We start from the raw sequence: 24,833 nt of genomic DNA on the forward strand, positions 1-24,833 counted from the left end.
AAGAGAAAAACAAGTGTGTATTATATTGTGCATTTTGTGAAAGTATATCTATCAGAAAAACTGTCCTCAGACAACCTTCCTATTCTTACTAAGTGTGTGTGTGAACGTGTGTGTCTTACATAAGTGTGTGCACGTTGTTACAGGCCTGAGTACGTGCCCAACTGCCTGTTACACAGGGCTGGGTCCAAAAGGACCCAGCAGTCCGAGCGGTTAACTGCTTAGGCAAATAGAAAGAATCATACAGAACGACAATAGACTGACTAGAGTACTGATAATCTGTGCATTAATATTTGCTCAGAGTAACATAGATGTGATTCAAAGATTATTCTGTTAACTGATTCAACAATGGTAAATGATTAATCAATGATAATTCTGATTATAACTGTGGTCATGAAAATACAAAATAAAATATCTCCTGGGCACAAGAGGCAACGAATTTCCAGGTAACTCATATAGTGGTGAAAGTAATGTTTCAGTCATGACTCATGGTCTAGGTTTAGCATTACTTATTGTTAATTTTCAAAATGTTATTGGTCGTAATTGGTACTTCAGCAGACTGATTACCTGTAGACTCTATTCAGACATTCAAATTATATATTTAGCTCACCGAATTGTGTTAAATAAATTATTTTATTGGAGCTGAAAAAATGTACTTCAATCTTGAAGTACAAAAATGTTTAAATATAGTAATCCTTTTATGTTAACAGTCTAATAAGGTTTTTGATTGATTGATTGATTGATTGATCATACTTTATTCATTCCGAGGGAAATTGGGTTAAGGCTGCCAGCCATGCCAGCACCATTTTCTTATCTAAATAGCAGATTTAAAACAACAGAAGTTGAGCCAAAGTCCTTGAAAAATAATGGAAGGCAAAATTCAGTCATTTAGTTGTCATTAAAATGTTTTCATATTAAGCAAACTGAAGATGCACTCACTTCATAAATCATGACACACAGCCCTCCCCTACATAAACTGCCTTAATATATTAAGAGTATCTGTACTGGTATGTTGTGTGAGTGATACTGCATATACTTGGTATCAAATCCAGCCCGTGTTATGGTACACCACTACTAAAGCCTGACCTTATAGTTGTGCTGCACATAATTAGTGTTTAAAGAAAAAGTATAAAACATTAAGCATTACAACTCATTAAAATGATGACAGCCTCAATCAACAAAGTTAGATGCTTGGACCTGGAAACAGGGTTGATACATCACCACTTAAAATGCAGATAGATTATCTTTTTTTTGTAATTGCAGCACTATTTTCACCCTTGCAGCCAAATTGTTTCACATCAAAGTAAGCACGTGAAGCTACAACAAAAGAGTGGGAGGTGGGGTCCAATGCCATGGAACTAACAGGGCAAAGGTTTAGGAATATCAGTTTGTGAATATTTCATAAACTGATTATGCAAAGCATAAAAAGCGTTGCAGCCTGACAGTAGCCACACTTCGAGTATAGGATAGAAATCATGCAATATAACAATCTGTGAAGCTATCAAGCAGTATGTAAAGGAACTTGATATAACGTCTGCATGATTTTATCCTGTATGTACCCTCTGCTAATTGGAACACTTTGGATGAACAGCATTACATTTATAACAATTATTATTATATTTACATTTATAACAACAATTTTAAAATTATTATTAATCTTTTTAATTATTCAATAATACCATGTTGTGTTTTCAGTTTTTGTTTCTTTCACATCATCCGTACGTAAATTAATGGTCACCAAAACTTGTACCTACAAGGGAATTTTGTTTGAGTCACAATTACATACAGAATGAAGAAGTAGAATAAAAGTCTTTAGATACCACACACAGATAGTGAAACAGACGGCAGTTCATGGCGGTAAAGCTGAGCACGTTTTCGATGACCATCGGGAGTGCATGAACCTTACAGCAAGTACTGCAAAATTTTATATAAAACTTTTTAATGCTTTGTGGGTATAATCGTTCCTATATTATAAACAGAAGACAGACAGAGGGATGGATGAATTACTATGAAGGCTGCAGTTTGAGGCTAAATGATAGTAAATTGATAGCCTGATAGTTAATTTAGATCAACATTCAAAAATGAATGAATACAGGGTACAACGTGTATTAAAATTGGGATTTTAAATTATTGATGAAAGTCTTCAATACACTAAGCATTGCATGCCTTAAAGGTCTCCTAAAGTTACAGGTTAAGTTTTTGACTGGCAGTGCCATACCAAATTATTCCAAGGTTTTTATGCACATTGACTATGTAATATCTACACATCTGGGTGTGTAACTGTTATATGTTAATATTATTCTGACGTTAAGTCAGGGTTTTATTTGTCTGACTATAAATACTCTGCATATATTTATCACGTTTTTATTTGTTGACAAAAGTGTTGATACATTTCATCATGGTTTTTGTCCTAGTGCATTTATTTTTTATGGAGTAATCGTCATGTTTTCGTCAGGAAATAAAAAGGTTGTTCATGAACTATGATGGCCAATAGAATTTACACTCCTGGACTTGACATAAAGGCTAGCTAAAATTTAATTTCAGTTCATTTAAAACAGTTTGGTTAAAATGGGCTAAATTCCTGTGGTCATAGCTCTGTAGGCCCAGCCATCCTTTTCACCTTCCGGGGCACACAGACGGAAAAAGAAGCTTATTTTTTCCACAAATGTTAAGCCACTATTTTAAAAAAAGAAAATAAAGTTAAAAAAAATAAAAATCAATTATTTTTGGACAAGCCTTTTGGACAGCCTTGCTGTCAACAGCAAGCAATTGCCTGTCTGTGAACTGGAATCACTGGTCACTTAGAGGCATTTGAACACCCACTTCAATCAATACTGCTTTCATACCTGTGTGTTAAGTATTGATCTGTGACCAGAATACCAATAGTTTACTTTAGCATAAAGAATGGAAAACGAAAAGCATGTAATCCCCACAGAACAAGCTTTTTAATAGGTTTAACATGTGCTGCCGGTGTAGGTGTAGGTGTAAATATTTGACCTGGTAAAAAAAAAAAAGACACGCAAGTGGTATCAACCTTCTTGTTTGACATTTGAAAAAACAAATAAGCATTTTGTCCAATTTGTCTGTTCCTTTAAAAACGTGAAGCTTTCACCCTTTATCCTGCAGCAAAATTCAGTTTCTCATATATCAGGCCAGCAAGAGGCATAAAGCAAAACATCAGTCATAACTGAAGATCTAAATATATGCGATTTCCATGAGAAGCTGCTCCAGTGCCTCTTTGCTCTTTGGGACGGCATTACTTCCACTTCATTTCCATCTGTTCCTCCCATTTACCTTACATTTTCATTCATGAATAGTGGCACGTGTGTTTAAGTGAAAACATGGTTTGCAGGTTATATTCCACATTAGCGTGTAAAAATATCATGTGGCACATTGTAAAGTCAGGATAAAGTGTGCCTAATAAATCACTTGAGAGGAAAGGCACGCTTATGATTCACAGTTTTGAAACTATTCTTCCAATCAGTGCAGAGTAATGAGTTGTATTACCATAAAACAAGAGCTATTTGAAAAACTGCTGCTCTGCCAGGTATAATGGGGAAAACTCGGCATGATGTTATGTAAATGAGGCAACAACATGAATACTTACTTATGATCAAGGCACAAACGGGTGACATATAAAATTAGGAAAAGCTGAACATTGTTTTGCCTCTGGTTTACTTTTCAAGTGTGGGGTTTCTCTTCTTAGACAGATGTAATATAAACTTTTAGGTGGAGCTATATTTTTAGAACTGATCCTGTTATAGTTGAACCCACATTAAAGCTTCTCAAATGTGAATTTTGCTGCTTTTAAATGACTGCACGTAAAAGGTTTCAAGGTTTTCACCTGCTACTAAGGCAATGAAGATATCATTAGCTGAGAATTTCTGATTTAATGACCACATATTCATTGAGAAAGCAGCAGTTTTAGTACTCGGCTGGCTCATGGTGACTTCACGTCAGACACAAATGGAAGTTTCGCCTAACATAATTACAGCTGCGTTAAAACCCAAATATTTGGCCCCTAAAAACCAACAGTAATAAGAGGAGCACAACTGATAGCTGGAATAATGTTACAGTAACATACAGTCCTGTGCAAAAGTTATGAGCCACCCTTCATTTCTTGATATTTTGGTTCCAATGAGCCAGACTTTCTTGTAATTATTTAAAATGTGTCTTTAACAAAAGTTCTCCAGAGTTTCTGATGGTCTTTCAAAGTTTTTCTTGTTTTATTTTTCACTGATTTTAATTGCATCTTTAAGAACTTTGTTACTAGTCATAAAGAAGATTCCCAAAGAGCTAAAAGCTAACTTCACTATCACTTGGCATATTTTGCCATGGTGTGCAATGCGTCCTTAAGAAATGTGAGAAAACTGGACAAGTGGAGGATAAAAGAAGAAGTGGAAGTCCTAAAACGCAGACTCTATAGAATACCTGAGAAATGCATCTGAAATCAGCTGATCCATCTACTTTTAACTGAAGCTGTTAGAGTTTGTATTGTTGATTGTCATTTATGCTTACAAATATTTAACCATGGATGCTTAGAGGTGTATAATTAATTGTGTAGTGATAAGTTGGGTGATCGTTAACAGGCTACAGAGGCTGGGTGTGTGTTCCATACTAGAATGCACACCTACATCCTGGGAGCATGGGAAAGTTCGTACCTTGTTTAATTGTTTTATGGTAGGATTAACGTAGTTACGTCTGTTCTAGTCTAAGTGCTTTTTGTGTATAAATGAACTGCTGGACTTCCTCACGGTGTTATCTAGGATGAGGGGGGGTCTACCCTCTTCCTGACCAAGGATGTTTGCTTGTGTGCTTTTATGACCCTTTGATCAGCAGTACACACACACACACACACACACACACACACACACACACACACACACACACACACACACACACACATCCAACACACACACACACATCCAACACACACACACATCCACCACATACGCACACACACACACAGGCAAGGTACTCTTTGTTTGTATGTAGACGTCACATGTTAATGAACCTATGCATATTCGTGTAACCTCAATAAACGGGCAGTGGTACGGGAGAACGGACGAGAGCAACTGGGGTCAAGTGAAGGAACGGCACTCTGTCCGGTCTCTCCCGTGCACGAGTAACATGAAGAACTTTGCCTACTTGTGTCTTGCTTTGCAGTGTAATTATATTGTCTTCAACGTTCCAGCGGATGGGTTCAAGCTACAAACCTATCTGAAGCCTCATCAGAAATGGTCTCAGTGGAACGGTGGCTATCAAGAAGCCAATCTTAAAGAAGGGAAACAGGGGGAAAAGGCTGATTATACATTATACATTATAATACATTATACATTATACAAATCTAAGTCGTAACATTGCTCTATGGAGCTGCAGATTTGGTTGCAGGTTAACATAGCTGGACTGGCCATCGGGCATACCGGGCATATGCCCGGTGACTTATTTTTTATTTTTATTTTGTAAGGGCATGAGCAATGAGAGGTGGTGGATTGGCCAGATGCAGGTCGATGTGTAAAAATAACTCAGTTGTTTGGTGGTGGCTATGGCGGGGCTTCCACAGAGGCCAGCAGGTGGATGAGGGAAGGGGAGGCAGGAGGAGAGCCCCGAGGCAGCCGCCAGTCCGAGTGTCAGGTGAACTGAACTTCAGGTAAGAAGTTATGACCTGCAGTCTATCTGGGTCAGATATAAACCAAGTTTAGGTGGAGTTTATTTTTGTTGTGCTGACTTTTTACCGTCAGTTGCAATAACTCATACTGCCCGAGCTAGCATGACGGAGTTTCTGTACAGCTGTTCAGTTGCTATGATGTTACTGATAGTGAACTTTATTTTATTCATAAGGTTAGTTAGTAGAGTTGCCAACGGCTCCTTAAAAATGGAATGGTCCCTCATTCAGAGAAAATATTATGCGTTTGGTATTGAGCTGAGAAGAGACGCAGTTTGTCCCGAACTTTAGCTAGAATGGAAAAAGACAAAGCTGGATTTATTCTGTGTGTTTACGCTGCACAGCTGCCTCTTCTCTCATTCTCTCCCCCTCCCTCTTCTGTTGCTACTTCAATCATGAAACTGATCAATGATCAGCTGATCAGCTTTTCTCTCTTGTTTATTTATCGCCCACTTTGTGCCAGAAAGAGGAAACCAGCAGATGTCGCGCTAAACAACAGCAGCACGTTTAAGCTTGATCAGCTGTTGTTAGAATTTATTTAATATTAATTTCCAGTATCAGCTGATGTTTGCTGGAGCCACAGCTGTAAAGCTGCTGGTCATGATGTCAGTTTGGATATGTGGTGAGAGGGAAACATGAAGATGAAACCAGGAGATGTCCTTACTGGATCATCAGAGCTGAACAGGTGATGGAGAAACAGGTTTAGGTGACATGAATGAGTTGAAGGGAAGTTATGAACTGTTTCTGAGAGACAAATAACACCAGGATCCTTTTTTACGTAGCTGACAGCTGGTAACTGTGCAGGGGCGGGTCTAGCAAAGTTATGCCAGGGGGCCAGGTAGGGAATTAACAGGGAGAGGGGGGCACAAAGAAATACTTTTCTTTCTTATTCTCATTTAAAATATCTCGCTTTTATTAAATAATTATCTAAATCTTACAACCAAAGTTTTTATCTGATGTAAAATGTATAGAAATCATACATATACCAACAAGACAGTGTACATCACTGTCACATCAGCATTTGTTTTCATTCAAAGGCTTTATGGTTTTAATACCTGGTGGGCCGGTCTGTAGTCAAAATGCCCGATTTTCTGTCCCAGTCCAGCCCTGCAGGTTATACTGGCAGTGTCACCATGCCAGCTGACTGTATTTCATCATCAGCCAGTGTTGTTCTTTATCAATATTACCAAATTTTACCATAAGGCAGCATAGAAAGTATTTACTTGCTTTCAGGTTTTATTCAAATGTTAGTCTTTTCAGTTGTTTCCCCACTTTTTTCCTGTTTCAAAATCAAACACCAGTTTGTGAGAAGATTATCTTCTTTTTTTAACAGGCAGATAAAGTTTTACATTGCATTGGCTAATTTGTCAATTGTTTGTTACAAATGTTCGTATTTTAATATTCAAAAATGTTTTTGCCCAAAACATACGTATGTGCACTACATGTCAGTAAAAATACTATGCAAATATTGCTGTCCTTGAATGCTGAGTAAACACTGACAAAGCACTGATTGTATCTCTTGTACTTTATCAACGCAGTATCTAAAAACTTTGCACCGTAGTGGTTAAAGTCTCATTCTAATAAGAGTTAAAAGCTCATTCGGTTATTAGGTTTATAGGATTATTGAATTATGGTTAATGGTTGGTAGAATTTTTTTTTTAAACATTATCTGCCAATTACATCTGCCACCCTTCTCCAAATCTGTGCCCCTACCTGCCCCCCCCAACAAAAATTTTCTAGACACGCCACTGTGCAGCATGCCTTTTTTAAATGGGCAGAGCCCATATAGTTCTTGGCAAAGAAGTAAATGAGCATATTTCACAGTTTGGAGCAGCGGCTTACGATGATATGAGGTCTTAAAGTTTCGGCAAAGGCCAGTAAGTGAGCCATGAGTCTTTTTATGGTTACTGCTTTTGGTAAGATTTTTATTCATTTTTTTAAATTAGTCTTGAAAATGAATACAAATGACTCTGGAGCCTGCTATATTTATTGTTTGATCGACTAAAAAATTTTCACATTGTTTTGTTTGATATAAATTAATATTTATCACAGCCAAATTATTCATTGTGGCTGTTTTTATTATATTTAACAAAATGTGTCTTATTCACTGATATTCAGAAATAAAGCAAAAGCACTGTCAGGGAAAGGTGTATACACTAACGTGATACTTCATTTGTTAAAGTTATTCAGCTCCTTCTTCAGAAATATCTAATGAGTCAATCACACGTGTAGGAAAATCCAGTCGTACCAGTTGTCTGGGTGAAAGCACCTTGTTGATGCTGGAGGCCAGACTGCTTACAGCTGATGCAGCAGTTTCTCAAAGAACCATTTGTTACAGTCATGTATGCAGAAGAGCATCTCTGTTAAACCTTGAAGCAGATGGGCTACAGCAGCATACGAATATACCAGGCACCACTCCTGTCAGTGAAGAAGAGGAATCTCAGGCTACAGTTTACTCAGGCTCACCAAAATTAGATGATGGAAGATTGAAAAAATCTTGCCTGGTTTGATGAGTCTTGATTTCTGCTGCAACATTCAGATGGTAGGGTCAGAATTTGGTATACAGTATGAACACATGACTCCATATTGCAGTTCAGGCTGGTGTTGGTATGCAAGGGTGTGGGAGATATTTTCTTGGCACACTTTGGGCTCCTTAGTATCAACTGAGCATTGTTTAAACACCACAGCCTGCCCGAGTTTTGTCCATCCCTTTATGACCACAGTGCGCCTGTCTTCTAAAGGCTGCTTCCAGCAGGATAACACACCCTGACAGCGAGTTCACCACTGTACTCAGACGGCCTCACCAGTCCAGTAGAGCACCTGTAGGATATAGGAGATTTACATCATGGATGTGCATTCGAAAAATCTGCAGTAATTGTTTGTTGCTGTCATGTTAATATGGACCAAAATCTCTGAGGAATGTTTCCAGCACCTTGTCAAATGTATGTCATAAATTTTTTAAAGCAGCTCTGAAGGAAAAAGGTGTCCAACCCAGTTCTAGCAAGTATTGGCAAGGTAATGGGTTGAACTAATAACGTATTGAGCCTGTACGACCTACTTTCAGTTAAACAAAAATCAGGTAATGATTTGGAAAAAAAAATGCATTTAGTACTGTCTTGGAAAAAAGCTAAAATGACATTCTTATCACATCCTAGGATATAGTTAATGGCTCAAAAAGCAGTACACATAAATGGATTTTATACAAACAAGGCGATTTTAGATTATGCAATTCACAGTGATCATATAAAAGCATACATGTACTTTACAGCTTGCCTGATGAAAGAAAATATGTGGGGGAAAAAAACACAAAGGCAGGATTTGAAATGTTCACCAGTACTGGAACTGCTGTTCCTCCTACATGCTGCACAATGTTGTCACCATTTGTGCTCTGATGTCTTGCTTTAGGGCAGGTGAGGATTCTCAGGAGGCAAAAATCCACCTCCACGTCTAACTTATCAAACTCTGCTGTCATAGCTCTCCATTTGCAGTAAAGTTGACTCTACATTCTGGTGTTGTTAGTGCTTTTTGCCTTATAATCCAGGCTTTGGTAGTGCTTGGAAGCAACATCCAGCCTTAAATGATCAAGACCTATCTTGTGCTTTTCCAAACAAAGCACTTGTCTCTCATTAATCCATTCAAACACTGACCTTGTCTCTGAGCATTTATATATATATTACTGCATCAAGCTAGAATAAGGACAGCCTACTCAAGAAGAGCTTGACCAGTTAAATCTAAAAATAATATGACTCATTTTAATATATCTCTACAAAGCCTTCTCTCCCATGAAGGATCTCTATTGTCTGTTTTCACTCATCTTATAATTTGATTCAACAAACAAAAAGTTCATCGTGTGCATGCTCCAGCAATGCCACAAACATCTTGTAGAATGTGATGAATTGCTGAAGATTAAACTACCAAACAGAATACAAAGTATTACAAATGAGCTCAACCTTAAACATCAGCAGTGGTAAAATCCAACATAATGCATGAGTAATATTACCCCATAAACAACATATATAACAGCAGCCCACTGACAGGGAACCGTTTTTCTGCAGTATAACTACTTTTACTTTGGATACTGTATGTAAAACTTGGTTCATCAACTCTGCTTACCTTTCTGTAAAAGTCACTGCGCACCGCTGTTACAGTCATTTGTCTTAATTGATGATAAATTTAACAGCTGCTCGGATTATTTTTTTACAGATAAACAGGGTTTTTTTGCAATCCCAAATGCACTTGATGTTTTGACTCGTGTATGCAGAGCAAAGAGCGCAAAAGGGGCTGACTGAAGTAAAGCATACACTGGAGGGTGTGCTGTGTAAGACACATAGCCCTTGCCTTTCAGTAGCCAGATGCATGTTGGAACAGTTAACAAATGGATGGATGCTTCACCGAGAAAATTAAATCCTTTTGTGGATAGCGCGCCCGATTTCCAGTTCCAGGATTTTCTGTGCCGGCCATGAAGACAACAATCATTGTGGGCATGAAGAAGAGACCTGACTGAACATTAAACCATGTAATTAATGGACAACCTCAACATCTTGGGTCCACAACCACCAAAACAATACTGTCTGAGGGCAGATTTCAGTGGTAGCATCCAACATACAGCGGCTGACATTACGGCTGCTACACGTGTAGCAAAATTCAAATAAGTGGACAATTTGGCTTTAAGGGGTTCCACTAAATCACCTAGCTGGCTCATTTTTTAACTACATTTTGCTTTTTGGTTTTCTTTGCAATGATTTATAGTCATATGTCTAGATAATTGTTTTAAATGGTTTCTAATTTAAAAACACCACCTACCCCCCGACCCATCCATCCCATATAGTCTTTCTTTGCTAGCTTTGCCCCTGCAGCTGCTGGGATGGGCTGATACAGCGGAGGAGAGACACTTTTACATGGAAAGATCAATCCTAACCTGAATGCCATTTACTGCATCAATCACAAGTTAGAACTTGTGGTCCAAGCGGGGTAAAAAAGGACGACGTGCTGCATATGACCCCTCCACAGGAAAGCTGAAAAAAAAGGGAAAAGCTTCCCCATTAAAGCAGATCGGCTTTGTGTGTAGCAGTCGATTTCTACTTCAGTAAAGCTGGACAGATATTCACAGATTCGAACTTTAGTTACAAAAGTGCCGTACTATTTATTTTTATACAGTTTTCTGGTTGATAGCACTTCGTGCTGTTGGATTTTGAGATAACCTCTTGTTAAATATTGAAGTTGGGATGTCTGGCCAAATGGCACTATGTGAAAGAGGGATTTATTTCTGGCATGTTAAAACAGCCTTTAACCTTTGACCCCCATGTGATTGCATCCTTCTGCAAGAGGAAAGGACAAACCATGAGACTGTGGATATTTCTCATATTAATTAAAAGCATTTAAAAGCATTTAAATGTTACTGCAAATGCAGTCGTTACATTTAATATCTGAACGTATTTAGCTGAAGCTTACTCAGCAGACTTTACGTAGACAGCAGCAATAAATAAGAAATAAAATAAGAGACTTCATTGTCTATATTTATTGGAAGTTAAAAGTGGCAAGGAAATATATGAGGGTGGTGCAGGACATATGAGAGAAAAATGACTCAGTGGTGAGGTGGGGGATGGGAGTGACAGATGTGTGGGGGTGGGATTACTGCATAGCCATGAAAACAAGGGTAACAGAAATTGGACTTTACCCATCTAGAGTTTGGTAAAGTCAGTAAAAGGGATGTGCCATTTCATGCCCAAAGAAACTGTCACAAGCCGAACAGGCAACGAAGGGAAAAATTCTGAAGAGCGCATCATTTTTTTTTTTTTTCATTCAATGACCCTGCTAAATTTGGCACAAGATATGAGAACGCATTGGATGATTTTATTATTGGCTGAATGTTGACTGCAAATGTGATTTACGGAGCCAAATTAAAAACAATGTTAAGAAAGTTAACTTCAACTTTTCCTCCAATTGTAATGATGAAATACTACTAATGTTGGTGCGTGTGAGTAAATACAAATGCATATATATGTGTGTGTATATGGCAATGGCATGCAGATAGATAGATAGATAGATAGATAGATAGATAGATAGATAGATAGATAGATAGATAGATAGATAGATAGATAGATAGATAGATAGATAGATAGATAGATAGATAGATAGATAGATACACACACATGCCATTGCCATATAATCCAAAGGAAGTCTAATTATGAGAGTGATAGCAGTAATTATAGTAAGAATCACCCTACTGGAAGACACTGGTAGCTGCAGAAATAAAATAAAGGTCAAAAGCTCCTCGGACAGAGGTTCTAGTCTGAGTACGTTTGAAGGTTTAGGTAGCACCATGATGAGGTTGGGGGGAAACTGGAGCACCAAAGTAAAGCTGTGGGAGAACTGGAGAGTGATGGGAGCGTTATCTGTAACTACTGTTGTTGTTGTAACCATTATTTTTCTGGCATTTGAATTACCCAAATACAGCGGTTATCCCACATATGGTCCACCCGTTAAAGGGGGACAGAGGGCCTCAGGGGCAAGAAGAAATAGACCTTGCAACGCTGGATTGTAAGATGTAAGTGATCTCTTTAAAAAGAGATCAAAGGGAGAATTGTGAGATTATTATACTATCTTATGCCACCTTATACTTCTAATCAAAGAATTGTTGAATCATTATACGGCTATAGGCCACATTATGCCTTGGATTAAATATTGTGAAATCATTGCACTGTTTTATGATGCATTATACTGCTGGTTTATAAGAAATACTGTTTTCAGAGAATCATGGCCTTATTTGTCTGATTAGAAAGAACAGAGCATACCGCACAGGAAGCTCACTGAGAGAGAAAGAATGTGGATGTTTAGGTTTTATGGAGGGGTGCTGAAGCTATAAGTATGTGAGAAACCGTCAGACACTTCGACATCTGGCAGACACCCTCCTGTCCACATCTCCTGTCTGGACGTTTATGCTCAAAGTGTTGTATGAAATAATGAGAATTGTATGGAATAAAGAGATTATTGATTGAGCATTTATACACCGAGTGTTGTTCTTCCTTCAGCCCAAAGATCAAAGAATTGGGATATTTAACAAAACCCAGGAGGCAATATGGCTGCTTGAAATAATTCTGAATTCACATTACTTACATGCAAAATAACCTTAGAGGGGAAAAAGACTTTTTTAGAGGTGTTAAGAGGCTTATCCGAGTTGAGGGAAGTGACCTTTATTAAGCCACAGGTTTCTTTACACTACGCACTACTTCTTCTGGAGATACGTGTCACAGGAAGATGACACAAATACTGCAGTTTTGACAAAGAAGTCCGGCGTCCTAGGCTGGTATAAGATTGCATTTTTAAACACTTTCAACCAGAGAGTCACAGACAACTTAACACTCCTTTAATATCAGACAGCCGCTGTTATTTTTGATGTGTTTCTTATATCTTGACGTGATAGCCTTGAAAATGTATCCAGTTTAAACATCTCAATAAGTCATCTGTGAGACATTTCTAAAAGGTACTTTTTTGTATTATTATTATTTCTGATGTTATTTTTAAACACTTAGATCAAACCGTAAAGATAAGTCATCAATCAAATTGTCAAATGTGAGAAAAAGCAAAAAAAAAAAGATGGTCAACCGAGACTGGAAATGTGGAGATGTGGAAAAGCAATGCAAAGTCAATATTCACTTAAAAAATATTATATGAAGGCACTGACTTTGAAGTGGAGAAGAAAATGGTTTATTTCACAGCAGGGGGTGGTGGATCATTAGTCACTTTTTGGAGCAAATAGGACTGGGGACAACCTGGGGGTAAGTCCCCAGTGAGGAAGTCCCCCCAGGAGCAAGATAGCTTCCAAGCGTTTTTTTCTCTTTGCATTTTCACTGCCAACAGGAACACTGAAGAGGTGGAAAAAGCCAGACACAAGCTGGTAATGCAGCATCTTGTTGTGAGCTATTATTTTTTATCTAATCCCGTTTCAGACTCTCCATTTTCTCTCTGCATTGCTTCTCAGCATGTTGAGGGGAAACTGGTAGCCTGCTAAGATTTTCATATTTGTCAAAATTGTATTGTACTTTCTCTAGTTGGATACAACACTTTGGTTCTTTATTTTTTCAGTCATTCTGCTACAGATCTGTTCCAACTCGTTGGATGATTGTGCTGTCCTAACTGCCTTTCAAATAGATGGTCTCACATTTGACTCTTTGGTCTACAGAGGAGTTCGTGGTTGACTGAGTGCCTGCAAGGTGTCAAGGTCCCATGGCTGCAAAACAAGACCAAATCATCCACCTCCACCACCGTGCTCTTGTTGACAGTTAGTATGAGGTGTTTGTGCTGATATGCTGTGTTTGGTTTTCTTTGTTTTGGTTTCCTCTGTCCAGTGACCATTGTTCCAGAAGTCTTGTGGCTTGTTCAGATGCAGCTTTGCAAGCCTAATTCAAGAGAAAGGGCTTTCACCTGGCAACCCTTCCAAACAAACCTTGCTTGCTTGTCTTCTAATTTTTCTGTCACTAACTTCAACATCTAACATGCTAACTGAGGCCTGTTGAGTTTGAGATGTAGCTCTTGGGTTTTTTGCAGTTTCTCTGGGCACTGCACGGTCTGACCTAAGCATCAATTTGCTGGGTTGTCCGCTCCTGACTTTGTGTTAAGGGCCTCGAATGCTCCACAGCAGCAAACTGCCAGAACTTCAGTAAAGGTTTTATAGATGTGCTCACACTTGATGGTGATCAGTTACCCTTATGTCCCCTCTTAATTCCAATGGAAGCAGTAAGGGTGTACTTAATTTTTCAGACTTTAATTCATGCAAAAACTCTTTTCCACTCATTTGTAGCATTTTTGGTACCATATATCTTTGCATTTTATTTTTACGCTCATCCTCTTTTGTGTCACCTGTTATTTAATCCTAACACATCTTTTTTCAATATTTACAGAGGTTAATTGCTGCAGTGTAGACATTCTTGCTGTTATTGTGAAATTTTGTCAGGCCACAAACAAATATCTGAGATGTAAGATCCAAACTCTGACATCTGAAGTGAAGTCGACTCTGCTTATCAGCTACTCGAGCCAAGCTTTGTAGGCAGCCAGAGGGTGCCTAAGAGTTGCCCAAGGCTTTCTCAGCCAACCAGCTTTCCTTGCCACTGCTGTACAGCAGAGCCAAAACACACATCTCACGACTGCAGCCAACACAAAAACTGAAGAGAGCACAATCTAAACTGAGAGTAAAATACATTTTGATAGGTAGCAGATTAATGGGATCTTTGACATCCTTTTTGTTTCCTGTGTCCTCTTTTAGCCATCCTTTAGGATTATTATTACAGTTTGTCTATACAGTAGGAATTTAATTAATTCACAGTCGTACCCGCTGTGAGATAATCTCAGTAATCTCTTAGCAATATAAAGAATCTTAATTTCAGAAAGTCTGATTTGGCACAAAAAGTGAGATCATAAAAACCAAGTTATGGCAGCAACTCAAACCTGCAGTAGCTGTGAAAAATGAGCCGCAAGCTCCAGAACATGCTGGGACTCTTTCAGCACTGTGGGTGAGGCGTGAATGTGATTCGCATTATGACCGTGTAATTACATCAGTTGCTTGTCAATAAAAAACTTACAGGAAATAAGTTTTGGTTGCTACCAGGTACCTCTGTGCCCAATTACCTGAAATTCACATTTTTCCACAGTCTGTTCCCTGAGGTCCAAGTGTCATTCATTTTTAATTGGACTTGTAAGTTGCACTCTTTTGCTGAGTGCACAAAAATACCAGTAATTTTGCACCCGTATCCTTTGTTGTCCAATTAGAGATGGCCACAACATGGTTCATAATTATTTTATTAATATTGGTGAATCTCCCCTTATGTTTGCTGTTGCAGATTAGGAAGACATAATCCTTTCAAGGAGCACACACTGACAGTAAAGTAGTAATCTGCTGTTCTCACCTGATACCTGCAAAGAAAGTTAGGATCAGAGGTCACGGTCAGCTTGCCACTCATTTGGTGGTGTAAGGACACCACAGCTGAGCAGATATCAGCTGACAGAGAAGGCTGGAGTTGTGGTGAGAGGTCAGGGTCTCATCCTTCAGCCTGCTGCCAGAACTGGATGTAATTTATCACCACACAAAACTCTAATGTAACCAAGGTCTCCCTGTCTTTGAAAGAGCTTATGGGATCAGTGGGTGAATCACTGTAATAACCAAAGCTTCCATGTCATTCACAGTCTGGCTTGTTTGATGCAATTTTTATACCTATCCTAGGAGCATGGCACTACAGGGAAGAGCAATGTTGGGTTCAGACTGAAATATCTAAAAAAAAAGAAAAAGAAAAAATTCTATCAAAAGGTTTATAATTCCCACACAGTCCACCTTTCTGGGACTGTTAGTCTCCTAATTTTAAAATTTTTACTCTTGTGCCAGCATCAGGCTTACATTCACTATCATGTGAATACAATTGTCTAGCACTATCTTAATTTGTACCAACAAAATGAATAACAGCCTGATAACATGCTGAACTAAACCCTAGACCAGGGGTCCCCAATCCCAGTCCACGAGGGCCAGTGTCCCTGATCCATCACAGCTGATGTAAATGGATAAATTACCTTCTCAACAATTCTTGAAGTTCTCCAGAGGCCTGGTAATGAGCTAATCATTTGATTCAGGTGTGTTGACCAAGGTGAGATCTAAAACCTGCAGGGACACCAGCCCTCATGGACTGGGATTGGGGACCACTACCCTAGACAGAACAAAATAATATTAGTGCTGTCACTAATATTGAGTTTGAGTCATTAAAATGACGTTAACGGCATAACCGCATTAATGCGGTAAATCTCCGTTAGCGAGTTATCGCGGCCTGCCCCATGCGTAGGGCTGCACGGCGTCAAAGCATTAGCGCGTTTAGCTCGTTAACGCGTTAGCGCCATCTAGCCCCACACGCTGGGGGACACCAAAAACAAAACTGTAGATGCAAATCTCCATTGATCTGGGGCTCCATGCTAAAATCTCACCCTGTGGGGTCAAAATGATCACAACAACAGTGAGCAAAAATCCCAGAACCACACGGGGGACCTAGTGAATGACCTGCAGAGAGCTGGGACCAAAGCAACAAAGACTACCATCAGTAACACACTATGCCGCCAGGGACTCAAGCAGGGGGACACGCCTAGCACTGCAGGATTTAAGTTAGTACATGTCCGGGCTCATCTGAAGTTTGCTAGAGAGTATTTGGATGATCCAGAAGAGAATTGGGAGAATGTCATATGGTCAGATGAAACCAAAATAGAACTTTTTGGTAAAAACTCTACTCTACTTGTGTTTAGAGGAGAAAGAATGCTGACTTGCATCCAAAGAACACCATACCTACTGTGAAGCATGGGGGTGCAAACATCATGCTTTGGGGCTCTTTTTTTGCAAAGGGACCAGGAAGACTGATCCGTGTGAAGGAAAGAGTGAATGGGGCCATTTTGAGGGAAAACCTCCTTTCAATCAGCAAGGGCAATGAAGATCAATCATGGCTGGGTCTTTCAGCATGGCAATGATCACAAACACATCGCCCGGGTAACGAAGGAGTGGCTTCATAAGAAGCATTTCAAAGTCCTGGAGTGGCCTAGCCAGTCTCCAGATCTCGACCCCATAAAAAATCTTTGGAGGGAGTTGAAAGTCCGTGTTGCCCAGCAACAGACCCAAAACATCACTGCTCTGGCCCTCCTGTCATGTTCGGATCAAATCTGACCAATTTACAACTTAAAACACCAATAAATATTGTGTTTTACATCTGATTGCCTCAAGACCTTATGACATCCTCCACACTATGAACTTGAACATAGAAAAGTGATGAGCACCTCTTTCATTGAATTTTGAGTGTTTTAATCAACTTTGTTACATATGTCGTGTTTCGGGTCAAATGTGACCAATATAGGAAATGAATGGAAATACACCTGGCCTGTGACCCCCTGAATGGACCACTCAATATCCACTGAATGACCCACTGAACCACCCATTGAACCATCCACTGAACGGAATTTGGTGTTCCATTCAGTGGGTGGTAAAAGCTGTTAATACTGACCGGTCAATTGTGATTGGAACACTAAAGTAAAGAGGTGAGGGTGCACACAACTGGAGGGCTAGAGGAGATCTTCATGGAGGAATAGGTCAAAATACCAGCACCTTGTGAAGACTTACAGAAAATGTTTGACCTCTGTCATTGCCAACAAAGGGTGTATAACAAAGAATTGAGATTAGCATTGAGATTATTTTTCCACCATAATTTGCAAATAAATTCTTTAACCCTTTAAGACCTACCATAGAACCCAAGTCCACCAGAGCTTATGTTATATTTTTACTTGCTATAGTACCATTTTTGGGAGCATTTCAAGCTGATATACATCAATATATTTCAGCTCGAGTGTGTGAATGTGTGGATGGATGGGTGGATGACTGGTTCTGTAAAGCCCAAATTTTAATAATATGTATGCATTAAGTGCATAGTAATTACATAAATTGCAAAAAAAGTGCAATAAACTACCAAAAAATTGAAAATCGTTTTTGTTTTTTTAACATATATTTCTAGTTAGAGAAATTTAAGAGGCAAACTGTAAATACAAAAAAGTTGCACAAAATAGTTTCCCACCACAGGAAATATATTTTGAGTGTCTTCATAGTTTTATTTTTGAAATACACCAATTTTTATATACTGCAGGAAAAACGAAAATAAATATTACAATGCAAATTTGCAAAAAAAAAAACAGCATATGCATCAAAATTAACTATTTCCAGCAGTGCAATTTGAGTCCTAAGCATCCCAGAAATGACACAGAAAGTCATAAAGTCAAACATAACTTTTAAAAACACCAGTATAGGCTCATAAGGCCCTGATGGTAAAAACTACAGTTCCGCGAAATGACGTCACTTTTGGTTTCAGGCAGGACATGGAGGACATGCGATAGTTCGCGCTGATGGACGTAGGAAGTGTTATGAACAGCTGATCAGATTGGCAAAGCATGTTTCTGGAATATTATGTTTTTGTTGCTGCAAGTGCTTTTATGCAATTTTTGCAAAGATATATATGGAAGGAAACTGACCTAGGACAAGCTGATGGCATAAGATGTAAGTACAACTCCTCCGGTTTCATGTGCAAAAAAAATTATTGCGCTAGCTTACGTGGTTGCAGTGCTTCCTGGAATTAAAAATAGTTAAGCAAAATGGAGCATCCCCGCTCCGACCGGCTTTAAAGGGTTAAAAACCAGACAATGTAATTTTCTGGATGTTTTTTCTTATTTTGTCTCTCATAGTTGAGGTATACCTCAAAAAGGTATACTAAATGCTTTTTTGCTGAAATTGCTCTTTCCAATCTTTTGGTGAGTTGTGTAAATTATAACATCAGATTACTGTTCTTAGCTGACAAGAGTGGTGCTCAGTGTAATCTTGTGCTGCTGTGTTCAGAGATGCTCTTATGCCTACCTTGTTTGTAACAAGCCTATTCGATTTCCCGTTACCTTACATTCAGCTCGAAGCAGTTTGGCCATTCTCCGCTGACCTTTGACATCAACAAGATCTCTTCACAGAAAACTACCGCTCATTCATAGCTGGACTGGCCATCAGGCATACCGGGCATTTGCCAGGTGGGCCGATGATTTTTTTTTTTTTGTAACGGCATGAACAATGTGAGTTGGTGGATATGCCAGATGTTGGCCAATGTGTAAAAATAACTCAGTTGTTTGGTGGTGGCTATGGCGGAGCTTCCACAGAGGCCAGCAGGTGGATGAGGGAAGGGGAGGCAGGAGGAGGAGAGACCCGAGGAGGCCGCCGGCCCAAGTGTCAGGTGAACTGAACTTCAGGTAAGAAGTTATGACCTGCAGTCTATCTGGGTCAGAAATAGACCAAGTTTAATTCAATTCAATTCAATTTTATTTATATAGCGCCAAATCACAACATAAGTCGCCTCAAGGCGCTTTATAGATACAGAGAAAAACCCAACAATCATATGACCCCCTATGAGCAAGCACTTTGGCGACAGTGGGAAGGAAAAACTCCCTTTTAACAGGAAGAAACCTCCGGCAGAACCAGGCTCAGGGAGGGGCGGGGCCATCTGCTGCGACCGGTTGGGGTGAGAGAAGGAAGACAGGATAAAAGACATGCTGTGGAAAAGAGACAGAGGTTAATAACAGATATGATTCAATGCAGAGAGGTCTGTTAATACATAGTGAGTGAGAAAGGTGACTGGAAAGGAAAAACTCAATGCATCATGGGAATCCCCCCGCAGCCTATGTCTATTGCAGCATAACTAAGGGAGGATTCAGGGTCACCTGATCCAGCCCTAACTATATGCTTTAGCAAAAAGGAAAGTTTTAAGCCTAATCTTGAAAGTAGAGATAGTGTCTGTCTCCTGAATCCAAACTGGAAGCTGGTTCCACAGAAGAGGGGCCTGAAAACTGAAGGCTCTCCCTCCCATTCTACTTTTAAATACTCTAGGAACAACAAGTAGGCCTGCAGAGCGAGAGCGAAGTGCTCTAATAGGGTGATATGGTACTACAAGGTCATTAAGATAAGATGGGGCCTGATTATTTAAGACCTTGTATGTGAGGAGCAGGATTTTGAATTCAATTCTGGATTTAACAGGAAGCCAATGAAGGGAAGCAAAAACAGGAGAAATATGCTCTCTCTTTCTAGTCCCTGTCAGCACTCTTGCTGCAGCATTTTGGATTAGCTGAAGGCTTTTCAGTGAGTTTTTTGGACATCCTGATAATAATGAATTACAGTAGTCCAGCCTGGAAGTAATAAATGCATGAACTAGTTTTTCAGCGTCACTCTGAGACAGGATATTTCTAATTTTAGAGATGTTGCGCAAATGGAAGAACGCAGTCTTACATATTTGTTTAATATGTGCATTGAAGGACATGTCCTCGTCAAAAATGACTCCAAGGTTCCTCACAGCGTTACTGGAGGCCAAGGTAATGCCATCCAGAGTAAGAATCTGCTTAGATACCATATTTCTAGGCTTTTCAGGGCCGAGTACAATAACCTCAGTTTTATCTGAATTAAGAAGCAGAAAGTTAGCGGCCATCCAGGTCTTTATGTCTTTAAGAAATTCCTGCAGTTTAACTAATTGGTGTGTGTTATCTGGCTTCATGGACAGATAGAGCTGGGTGTCATCTGCATAGCAGTGAAAATGTATGCTATGTCTTCTAATGATGCTGCCTAGGGGAAGCATGTATAATGTAAATAGAATTGGTCCTAGCACTGAACCCTGTGGAACTCCATAATTAACCTCAGTGTGTGAAGAGGACTCTCCATTTACATGCACAAATTGGAGTCTATTAGATAGATATGATACAAACCACTGCAGTGAAGTACCTGTAATACCTACAGCATGTTCTAATCGCTCTAATAGGATATTATGGTCGACAGTATCGAACGCTGCACTAAGGTCTAGCAGGACAAGCACAGAGATGAGTCCACTGTCAGAGGCCATAAGAAGATCATTTGTAACCTTCACTAAAGCTGTTTCTGTGCTGTGATGAGCTCTGAAACTGGTGTAGTTTAGGTGTAGTTTATTTTCGTTGTGCTGACTTTTCACAGTTAGAATATCTCGTACTGCGTACTAGCTACTATGACAGAGTTTCTATACAGCTGGGTGGGTGCTATGATGTTACTGATAGTGAACTTTATTTTATTCATAAGGTTAGTTAGTAGAGTTGCCAACCGTCCCGTAAAAAACGGAATCGTCCCATATTCAGAGACAATATTACGCGTTTGAGCTGAAAAGGAACACAGTTTGTCCCGGACTTCAGCTACAATGGAAAAAGACACAAAGCTGGAGTTATTCTGTGTTTACGCTGCACAGCTGCCTCTTCTTCTCTCATTCTCTCTCTCCTGTTGCCACTTCAATCATGAAACTGATCAATGATCAGCTGATCGGCTTTTCTCTCTTGTTTGTTTATCGCCCACTTTGCGCCAGAAAGAGGAAACCAGCGGATGTCGCGGTAAACAACAGCAGCACTTTTAAGCTTGATCAGCTGTTGTTAGAAGTTATTTCATATTAATTTCTAGTATCAGCTGATGTTTGCTGGAGCCACAGCTGTAAAGCTGCTGGTCATGATATCAGTTTGGATATGTGGTGAGAGGGAAACATGAAGATGAAACCAGGAGATGTCTTTACTGAATCATCAGAGCTGTGATGGAGAAACAGGTTTACCTTTTAGGTGACATGAATGAGTTGAAGGGAAGTTATGAACTGTTTCTGAGAGACAAATAACACCAGGATCCTTTTCTAAGTAGCTGACAGCTGGTAACTGTGCAGGGGCGGGTCTAGCAAAGTGTTGCCAGGGGTCCATGTAGGGCATTAACAGGGAAAGGAGGGGACAAAGAAATACTTTTCTTGCTTATTCTCATTTAAAATGTCTAACTTTTATTAAATAATTATTTGAATCTTACAACCAAAGTTTTTATCTGATGTAAAATGTATAGAAATCATACGTATACCAACTAGCTCGCTCATGACTGACGACCATGGGCGGCAAACCCCCGGTGCTTTAAAAAAAAAATTAATTTCGGGGGCGCACGCTGCCATGTCGTTTAATTTGTTCAAATCATGTTTAGCCAATAAAATATGTGGTTTAGTTTCTGTGTGAACGGGATGGTGGAGTCCTCACGGCCAGCAAGCTCCACCAAACACACAAACAGGAGGGAGAGGAAGATCAGAGAAGCAGGTACAGAGCACAAGCAGCAGAGCAGTAAATATGGGGGTATTTTAAATACGAAGGCAGACTAGAGTCTGCAAGAGTCATATCAAACAGACTTTAACCCTCTGGGGTCGACGGACGCGCCGGTGTCATGCCAAACTAGGTATCCCCGACAGAATTAGTTTCCCCTGCGTCGGGAGCACACGCTGGACTTTCCAAATCACGGACAAACAGTATCCCACGTTGTTGATTTTTAGTTTACAAACACTTCTTATAATGACTAACTACTCCTGAAGTTTTTGAGATGTTAGCTCCTTATACAACGAAGTTATAGTGGGATACAAATAATATCAGGCTTATCCTGCCACAATTTGTTCCCCCTGTGTAAATCACGGACAAACAGTATCCCACATTGCTGTGTTTAGCGTGTTTGGAGGCTAGAGTTAGTGTGTTGTGTAGTTATTGTTTTGTATTGTGTGTCACTTATGCAGCTGAATGTCACATTTGCTCCAAAAAAGCCATCAAAGGCAGATTCCAGTGTAAACGCTGTTCCCATATGGAAAACAGGAGTGATACACCTCCTTTTGTCAGACCTGCAGGGTTTAGGCCTGTGCTGTTCTCTTCTGTCTTATACTGAACACAAACTATTTTTTGTGACTGGCACAAATACTTTGTATGCCTTCTTATTTGATGCAGAACACCTGATTGTTCTGTAAATAGATTTAAATGGTTATATAAAAAACGCCTAAGGCCTTGGCTGCATTTTTAGGTAAATAGTACCAAATAACTTTGTTTGCAAAACTTGTGCATGAACCTGAAGTTCCCAAATTGATATAAAAATTGTTAGTTTTCAAAAAGTGTGTCCTCCTGAATGGGATTATAAGCTAACAAGCAGCGCTGTGTGTTTGGCAGATGGCAGGTCATGACGGACAGTTCAACTCTCATCCCACTCGTGCCACTTTTTGTTATAAATGTTGTCATAAGTGTGCTACATTGGTTGTGTATCAAAATTACTTAAAAGAAATCTGACAAAACCATGAGAAATTATCTGGAATAACTAATTTTAACATCTTCTTTCTTAAGGCTGTATTTTTAGCAACAACACTTTTTTTAACAACACAATTTTGTTTTAAAAACAAAATGGTAGGTTTATAAATGAGACTGAGTCTTATTTGATTTCCATGTTTTAGGTCTCAAACATAGTCCAGCATCGATGAACCATCAGTTTGGAAGGGTTACCGATATTTGTTCGTGACAACGAGACCAAACTCTTCTTAACATGTCTGGTGAGTATGCAAATCTACTCAATCTTCAGTTTTGGTTTACAGAGACTTATATGTACTGTTGTTAATTTTGCATAGGATACAGATCCAGTTGAGAGGGCAACCCAAGGTGTTAAAGTGGGCATCCTCACTGTTCTGGAGGACTGCGTAGGACCCAACTCGCAGTCCACAGGGGTCAACACTGCCATTGTTTTCGAAGAGGACATTATTCTTGATGATCTGCCAGACCTTCCCACTGCCTTTGCCTACCTGTTTGGCCTACTTTATGGGCTCAACATGGAGTTTCCCAAAGAACTCAAGTACACATTTGTTTGCTGTATGGAAACCAGATAGAAGAGTTCACATCCTGCCATCCGATGTTTTGAATCTGTTTGTTAGTGACTATCAATCAAGATAGGTTTGATATTCTGTCTGACAATACCACACCTTTAAAATTGGATGAGTAACACTTATTACAAAAATGTGACATTTTTGTTTTGTTTTTGGAAAAGGACTTTGTGGCTGAATGTTTTCAGTATGTTAAAAATGGCTCATCTCAAAACATTGTCAATGGGCAGTTGTGTTTGAACACAATAAAGTTATTTGAAAATCAACATTGTGTAAACCTTCATTAATACAACAGGGAGCACCTTATGAAAACTATAAAGGATACTTTTTCTAAACTTAAGGAATTTGGCAAAACAAAAAAAATATGTTGTGTAAACTTTAGGAATTACATTGCTGAAACAATAAAATATGAGTTAAGAAAAAGCAGTTATTAATCTTGTAAACACAAAAACATTAGTTGAAGCAACTTTTCTCCTAAACTTGAAATTATAAGTTATCCATCAGAACCTAAAAACATAAATGCAGTGCCTTGAGTTTTTAATTTTTTGCAACATTTTTTGTTTTTTTACAGTGAACAAACGCAGCAGAGAGGTCGAGTACAGTGAATCATATTAACTCAGATCATGATTATTTACAGTTTTAAGGGGTTTTTTGCTTTTTCTGACCATACATGAACAGGACACTATTCCTGGGAGACTGCAGTGATGCCAACTCCTGTTCAAATGAAATAACTCGATTTTTTAACTTTTTTTTCTCAGCAAGTCTATTTTTTGTTACCATCCTTAGATTCAGTATCATTCAGTCTTCCCTAATCACATTCCTTTCCAACTAAATAAAAAAAAAATACACTGCACCAGCAGCAGTGTCTCAAATGAATTCACTCTATAGGAGAAAATAAAAATGTAGCCATGCTTATTTCACCTGGG

General features: G+C 39.1%; 1 long non-coding RNA gene across 1 annotated transcript; it reads left to right on the plus strand.

The window, feature by feature from the left end:
- Positions 1-13,444: 13,444 nt before the first annotated feature.
- Positions 13,445-24,130, plus strand: LOC308394648. The gene is made up of 5 exons (XR_013971268.1): positions 13,445-13,559; positions 13,845-13,943; positions 19,123-19,453; positions 23,488-23,583; positions 23,659-24,130. It is a non-coding gene; the product is annotated as an uncharacterized lncRNA (long non-coding RNA).
- The last annotated feature ends 703 nt before the right edge of the window (positions 24,131-24,833 follow it).

Source organism: Rhamphochromis sp. 'chilingali' (assembly GCF_963969265.1).
Source record: "Rhamphochromis sp. 'chilingali' genome assembly, chromosome: 3".
Lineage (NCBI taxonomy): Eukaryota > Metazoa > Chordata > Actinopteri > Cichliformes > Cichlidae > Rhamphochromis > Rhamphochromis sp. 'chilingali'.